The following is a 5,840-nucleotide window of genomic DNA, read 5'->3' as shown; positions in this document are numbered from 1 at the left end:
AAAAAAAAAAAAAAGCTAGAGAGAAAAAGACCCGGCTAAATTGATGGGCCTGTTGAGGAATCAGGGTGGTGGACATGGACAGGTCTAGACACCCCAGAAACAGGGTACTCAGGAGTAGTCTCACAGCTTGGTCAGTCTGGTCCTAGACACCATCATAATTTCAAATTTCTCACTCAGGTTTCGAATGCCAATGAGTATCTAATTTTCAAGCTAATGTCTGACCTCAGCCTAGAAGAGGCCCATACATGAGTCTTCCTAGATTGGCATCCATGAAAAGAGCTAATTCTTCAGTGGAACTCAGGGTACTTTTCAGAAGTGGAACTCAGTGCTGGGCTGCTCCAAAGCAAAACAAGTCCACAGCAAGTTAATAAAGCCCACAAAGTAAAGACTATTGAGAGTACAGCTATAATAAAGAGAAGCTGGGCTCACTGGGACAGGGAGACACCCCCCAGAGAAACCAGGTGCCCTGTGCTGAGGAGTCTGCATGGGTTTATTCCATACCTGGGTGTTGGCTTGATGATTCCAAGGATTTTAGGAAGTGAGGATCTCTTCTGGCTTAGATGTTACTTGCAAGTGGGTGTGATTAATGATTAGATAATAATTAATAATTTCCATCTAGGAGGCAGGAAGATAAAAGTTAGAGTAGAGACTCATTGGTGAAGGTGCAGTCATCATTGATGTTAGGCAGAGGAGAGGAATGTTTAGTGATTTTTATGGTTGTTGAGTGTCTTTGTCATTGTCTTATTTCAGACATGGTCAGAGTAGCCTTGCCTCTTTCCATTCTGGAAGTATCTTCAGTGTTCCTTGGGCTACATCTGCTCTAGCTGCCAGCTGTGAGCTGTCATCTGGGGAGTTTCTCACTTTCTTTCTTTTGGGGGGGCAGTTTTTTCTCCTTGGGGGGGCGGGGCTGGTTTTGAACCCACCAATTCCGGCATATGGGGCTTGCAACCTAATCCTTTGAGCTACAGGCACCACCCGAGTTTCTCATTTTCTTCAAGTCTTTGACAGTCATCAAAACAGATCTGGGCACCAGGCCCTGATGTTCCTCCTAGTGACTTAGAGTCACCAGCATTTAAGGTGACATCTGCAGCTAGCTGACCACATCTTTAGGGGCTCCTACCACCAGAACTAGATAAATGGGTGTTGGAGGGCTGCCCTGCAGGTGTTGACCATGTGACCCTCAGGGACTGCAGGGCCCTTGGTACAGTTTTATTCATAAGTCTGAGGATGCCTTTAGACTTTATTAACTTGGTCATAATGCCCTGTGAACTCAGTTTCTGACTGAAGGAATTTTTCCCCCAGGTAAGAGTGTTGGGATAAAGAGATATTAGTGGTTTCCAAAAAGGAATCATTAAACTGCATAGCTGCCCCACAATTTAATGGTCAACAAGCATCCTTCATGCATTGATGTAACTTCTTCCTCTCATTCCTGATGGCCCAGATTCTCCTGAAAACCTTAATCCTAGTATGAGGAATTGGGACATAAGTACAGTCAGGGTCCTTGTAGGTGAGGGGACCTTACTGCCAGTGGAAGGTACAAAGGAAAGAAAGTATACCCCAGGCCTCTCTGCTTTGAATTATTTTACCCCTCAGGATATGACTGCTTGAGCCTTCTGTGTAGGCTCCAAATTATCATTGTCCATTCTGCCATTCATGAAACCAACACTGGTCCATCTCCAGAATGGCCACAGCCAAGCCCGATTCCTCCAGCAGGCCCTCGCCCCCTATCACCCTGGGTGTTGTGCAGTGTGCTGTTGGCTTCTGCTTCCTGGCACCTCCCTTGTTCCTGCTGTCTCTCTTTATCCTCTAGGAACTTGGTGAATTTGTCCTGGTAGAAAAAGATGTCAAGATTAAGAAGAAAGGAAAGATTTACAGCCTCAATGAGGGCTATGCGAAGTATTTTGATGCTGCCACCACTGAATATGTGCAGAAAAAGAAATTCCCTGAGGTGAGTGAAGCAAGTCCAGGCCACCGTCAGGGAGCATGCTGTCACCTGGGGTCATGTTTGGGCAGCGGATTAGGGAACCTGGCTGGAAGAAGTTGATGCCATTGTTTATGGCTCTGGTCACTGTAAGTGTGGTAGACTCTGTCTTTCTTCTTAAGCAATCAATATCTTTTATAGCTAAAATTTACCTACCAAAGGTAAAGCTTGCCTTTACAAATGAGTTTTTGCAGAAGAAATTATTTCTAAAGAAGGTAGGGATCATACTTCCAAAATTCACAAGTTCAGACCAGAACCTCTCATAAGCTTCAACCTATAGAGTTACTCAGTTTTACTTGTTTTTTTGCATAGCAGCACTACCTCATAGGCTATGTTTTAGAAAGATGAAAGTGAGTTTGAGTTTTTTGCAATTTATATTTTACTTGTTCATTGGAAGTAAGGGTGTGAGAGAAAGACACAAAGTGAGAAACCAAGTGTTGAGTTTCTGCTGAGTGCTTCTTTGTGTCTGAGGACACAGCCATGATCATTATTGACCTCACTCACCCAGGTCTAGGAAGGGACAGGAGAGACGTACATGGTATGATCTCTGCTCTTAGGTCAGTAGTTTTATTTCTATGCCAAGACTAATATGCAAGAAATTACTAAGGAACAACATAAGAGAATATGTAACTGACACAAAAATCTACAGTGTAGATGAAATATGTCCGATGTTGTGTCCCTTTGACTAATGTGGTAGAAGAGATAAAAAGAAACACTTGCAGAACGCTGCACAATAGGAGCTTTGGGGTGGTAATGAAAATGACACATTTCCTTTGAAAGAATCAAGCTTTGGATGTGGGCAGTGCCAAGATGGCGGACTATAGCCAGCGTTTTACAGAAGCTCCCATCCAGAAGGAGGATTAAAGGACAGAAGTTTAGCAAGGGAGCTGATGGTTTGGAGTGGCGTCAAGAGAGAAGATTGAAGAGTGCACTTCAACCTTCCTTAGGTGAGCGGCGACCCCCAAAACACAATATAAAGGTACAAAATTCACCACCAAGCAGACGGAAGTCCCCTCCCCCACAAGAAGGCCTCACAGTTTACTCCATGCAAACAAGTGAGCAGAGTTCAAAGATCCTCCCACTTTATCCCATGGGAGAGACACCCTAAAAACTGGACCTCCTACCCCTGCTGGAGTGCCATGGCACCCTCCTGCTGGGCATAAAACTGTAAAACTGTATGAAACTGTATATATTCTCCACCTGCAACATCAAACTACAAGGATTCCCCACCCACCCACCCACCCTGAGTCTGGAGGTTTGTTACCTATGCAGTCCAGATTCTTGGGCATCTCCTTGAGAGAAGTGGAAGGGGAAAGGGCTGGTGCTTCTCTGTGCTGACTCTGGCACAGGAGTGAAGAGAAGAACGTTGGCTCTGAGGAAGCCATACAGCAACAGTGGCATCCTGAGCTGTGAACTGATGCCATTCCAGACAGGCAAGCTCCGTCTCTCTGGGCAACCAGAGGTTCTGGACAGCATCCACAGGTGGAACGGACTTGGTAACTTTCGTAAGGAAAGAGACCATTAGCACCAGCCTTCAGGGAAATATAGCTGAGACAAAGGCAGTGGGCGGGCAGAGGCTGGAATTGACACCTGAGTGTCAACTGTAATTGCTTGCTGCCCAGAGCTGAGTTCCTCACCAGCTCTAGCAGCATCTGACTTGCAAAAGAATTTAGATGGGACAGAAGGTGTAAGGCTGGAATGGCAAGAACTTCCAAAGCCTAAATTCTTCCCCTGCCGGACTGGACTCAGATTTCCCAATGAGTACCTCGCCCTCAGGGGAACACTGAGAATGTTGAGTTCCTCATCAACTCTAGCAGCCTCTGACTTGCAGAGGAATCTAGCCAGGACAGAAGGCAAGGGACTGAAATTGTGAGAACTTCCACAGCCTAATTTAAACACGCAAAGCCCCCCCTGCCAGACTCAGATTTCCAGGTGATTTTGGCAGTTGCAAACCCCAGGAGCAGTTGCCTACTGGAGTGAATAGGATCACAAACCTGGGGGATTACGAGTGACTGGGTGCAAGGTGGGGAAGGAGGTCTTAACCTTCCCAGACTAACCCATTTGCTGGGTGGGTCCCTTTGCCCTCACAGAGCACTGGAGCAAGTTATATCTGAGCTACAAGCAGACCTCTCTTATCTAGCTGTCAGAGACATTTGATCTCTTCCACCTGAAACTGGTACTGACTCGGATAACTGATTTGGACCCCTTAAACTGGGCAGACCACCCAGGGACTATTCAAAGGAGCACCCTTGGTGTATGGTTAATGGAAGTTTTGATTTTCCTTGCCCAATTGTTGTTTGTGGGGGGTGGGGCGACTTAATTGCTGGTATTTCTCCACAGCAGAGTCTTCAACCAAGAGTAACTGATTGACTAGGGTAGGACAAAGACCAGCTGAAAATAAGAAAGAGCCACTTAGCCCCACCACACCAAGCAGGTCCCCAGTCTCTCAGGCCATAACACCATACAGGTCCTTGACAAACCTGAAGGGCAAAAGCCAAACGGTGTAAAATAATCATGGGGTGGAATCAGCTGAAGAGCTCTGGTAATATGAATAACCAGAGTAGGTCAACCTCCCCAAGAAAGGTTGTGGCTGGTAATATGAATAACCAGAGTAGGTCAACCTCCCGCCAAGAAAGGATGTGGCAAACAAAACGGAAGATCCCTGTTATAAAGAAATGGCTGAGATGTCAGAAATTGAATTCAGAATTTGGATTGCAAATAAGATTAATAGAATGAAGGCAAAGATAGAACTAGCAATTCAAGGAGCATTTCAAAAGTTCACTCCAGAATTCAATGAACTCAAAGACAAAAGCACCAGACGTTTTGAAACATTAAGACTAGAAATTGCAACCCTCAAAGATCTGAAAAATATGGTAGAATTTCTTGGTAATAGAGTGCAGGAGGCAGAAGAAAGGATCTCAGACGTAGAAGACAAAGCTTCTGAACGTGTCCAAACGTCCAAAGACAATCAGAAATGGAAAGCAAAAACGGATTGATGTGAAAATATTCAAGAAAATCCTAACAAACAGAATCCAGCAACACATCAAACAAATTATACACCATGACCATGTGTGTTTTATCCCAGGATCTCAAGGATGGTTCAACATACTAAATCCATAAATATAATTCATCACATAAAAAATTAAAAAACAAAGAGCATATGATTCTCTCAATTGATGCAGAAAAAGCGTTTGATAATATCCAGCATCCCTTCATGATCAGAACACTTAATTGGTATAGAAGGAACATTTCTTAAACTGATAGAGGCCATCTACAGCAAACCCACAGTCAATATTATATTGAATGGAGTTAAGTTGAAATCATTTCCACTCAGATCAGGAAGGGGGCAAGATTGCCCATTGTCTCCATTGCTCTTTAACATTGTAATGGAAGTGTTAGACATCACAATCAGGGAAGAAAAGCGATTATGGGTATTCATATAGAGTCAGAAGAGAATAAACTTTCACACTTCACAGATGATATGATTGTATACCTGGAAGATACCAGGGATTCTACCACTAAACTCTTAGAGGTAATCAAGGAATACAGTAATGACTCAGGTTACAAAATCAACAATCATAAATCAGTAGCCTTTATATACACCAACAGCAGCCAAGCTGAAAAAACAGTCAAGGACTCTATCCCATTCACAATAGTGCCAAAGAAGATGAAATATTTGGGAGTTTACCCTAACAAAGGATGTGAAAGATCTCTATAAGACAACTATGAAACTCTAAGAAAAGAAATAGCTGAAAATGTTTACAAATGGAAGAACATGCCATGCTCACGGTTAGGAAGAATCAACATTGTTAAAATGTCAATACTACCCAAAGCAATATATAATTTTTTTTTTTTTTTT

General features: G+C 43.7%; 1 protein-coding gene across 1 annotated transcript in view; it reads right to left on the bottom strand.

Annotated features, from left to right (window-relative positions):
• Positions 1-5,840, bottom strand: part of FBP2 (fructose-bisphosphatase 2) — a 196,390-nt gene that overhangs the window by 49,936 nt on the left and 140,614 nt on the right. The window lies entirely within an intron of this gene.

Source organism: Otolemur garnettii, unplaced genomic scaffold (genome assembly GCF_000181295.1).
Source record: "Otolemur garnettii isolate 467f Iridium unplaced genomic scaffold, OtoGar3 scaffold00006, whole genome shotgun sequence".
NCBI lineage: Eukaryota > Metazoa > Chordata > Mammalia > Primates > Galagidae > Otolemur > Otolemur garnettii.
This window is presented reverse-complemented; position numbering and strand designations above follow the sequence as displayed.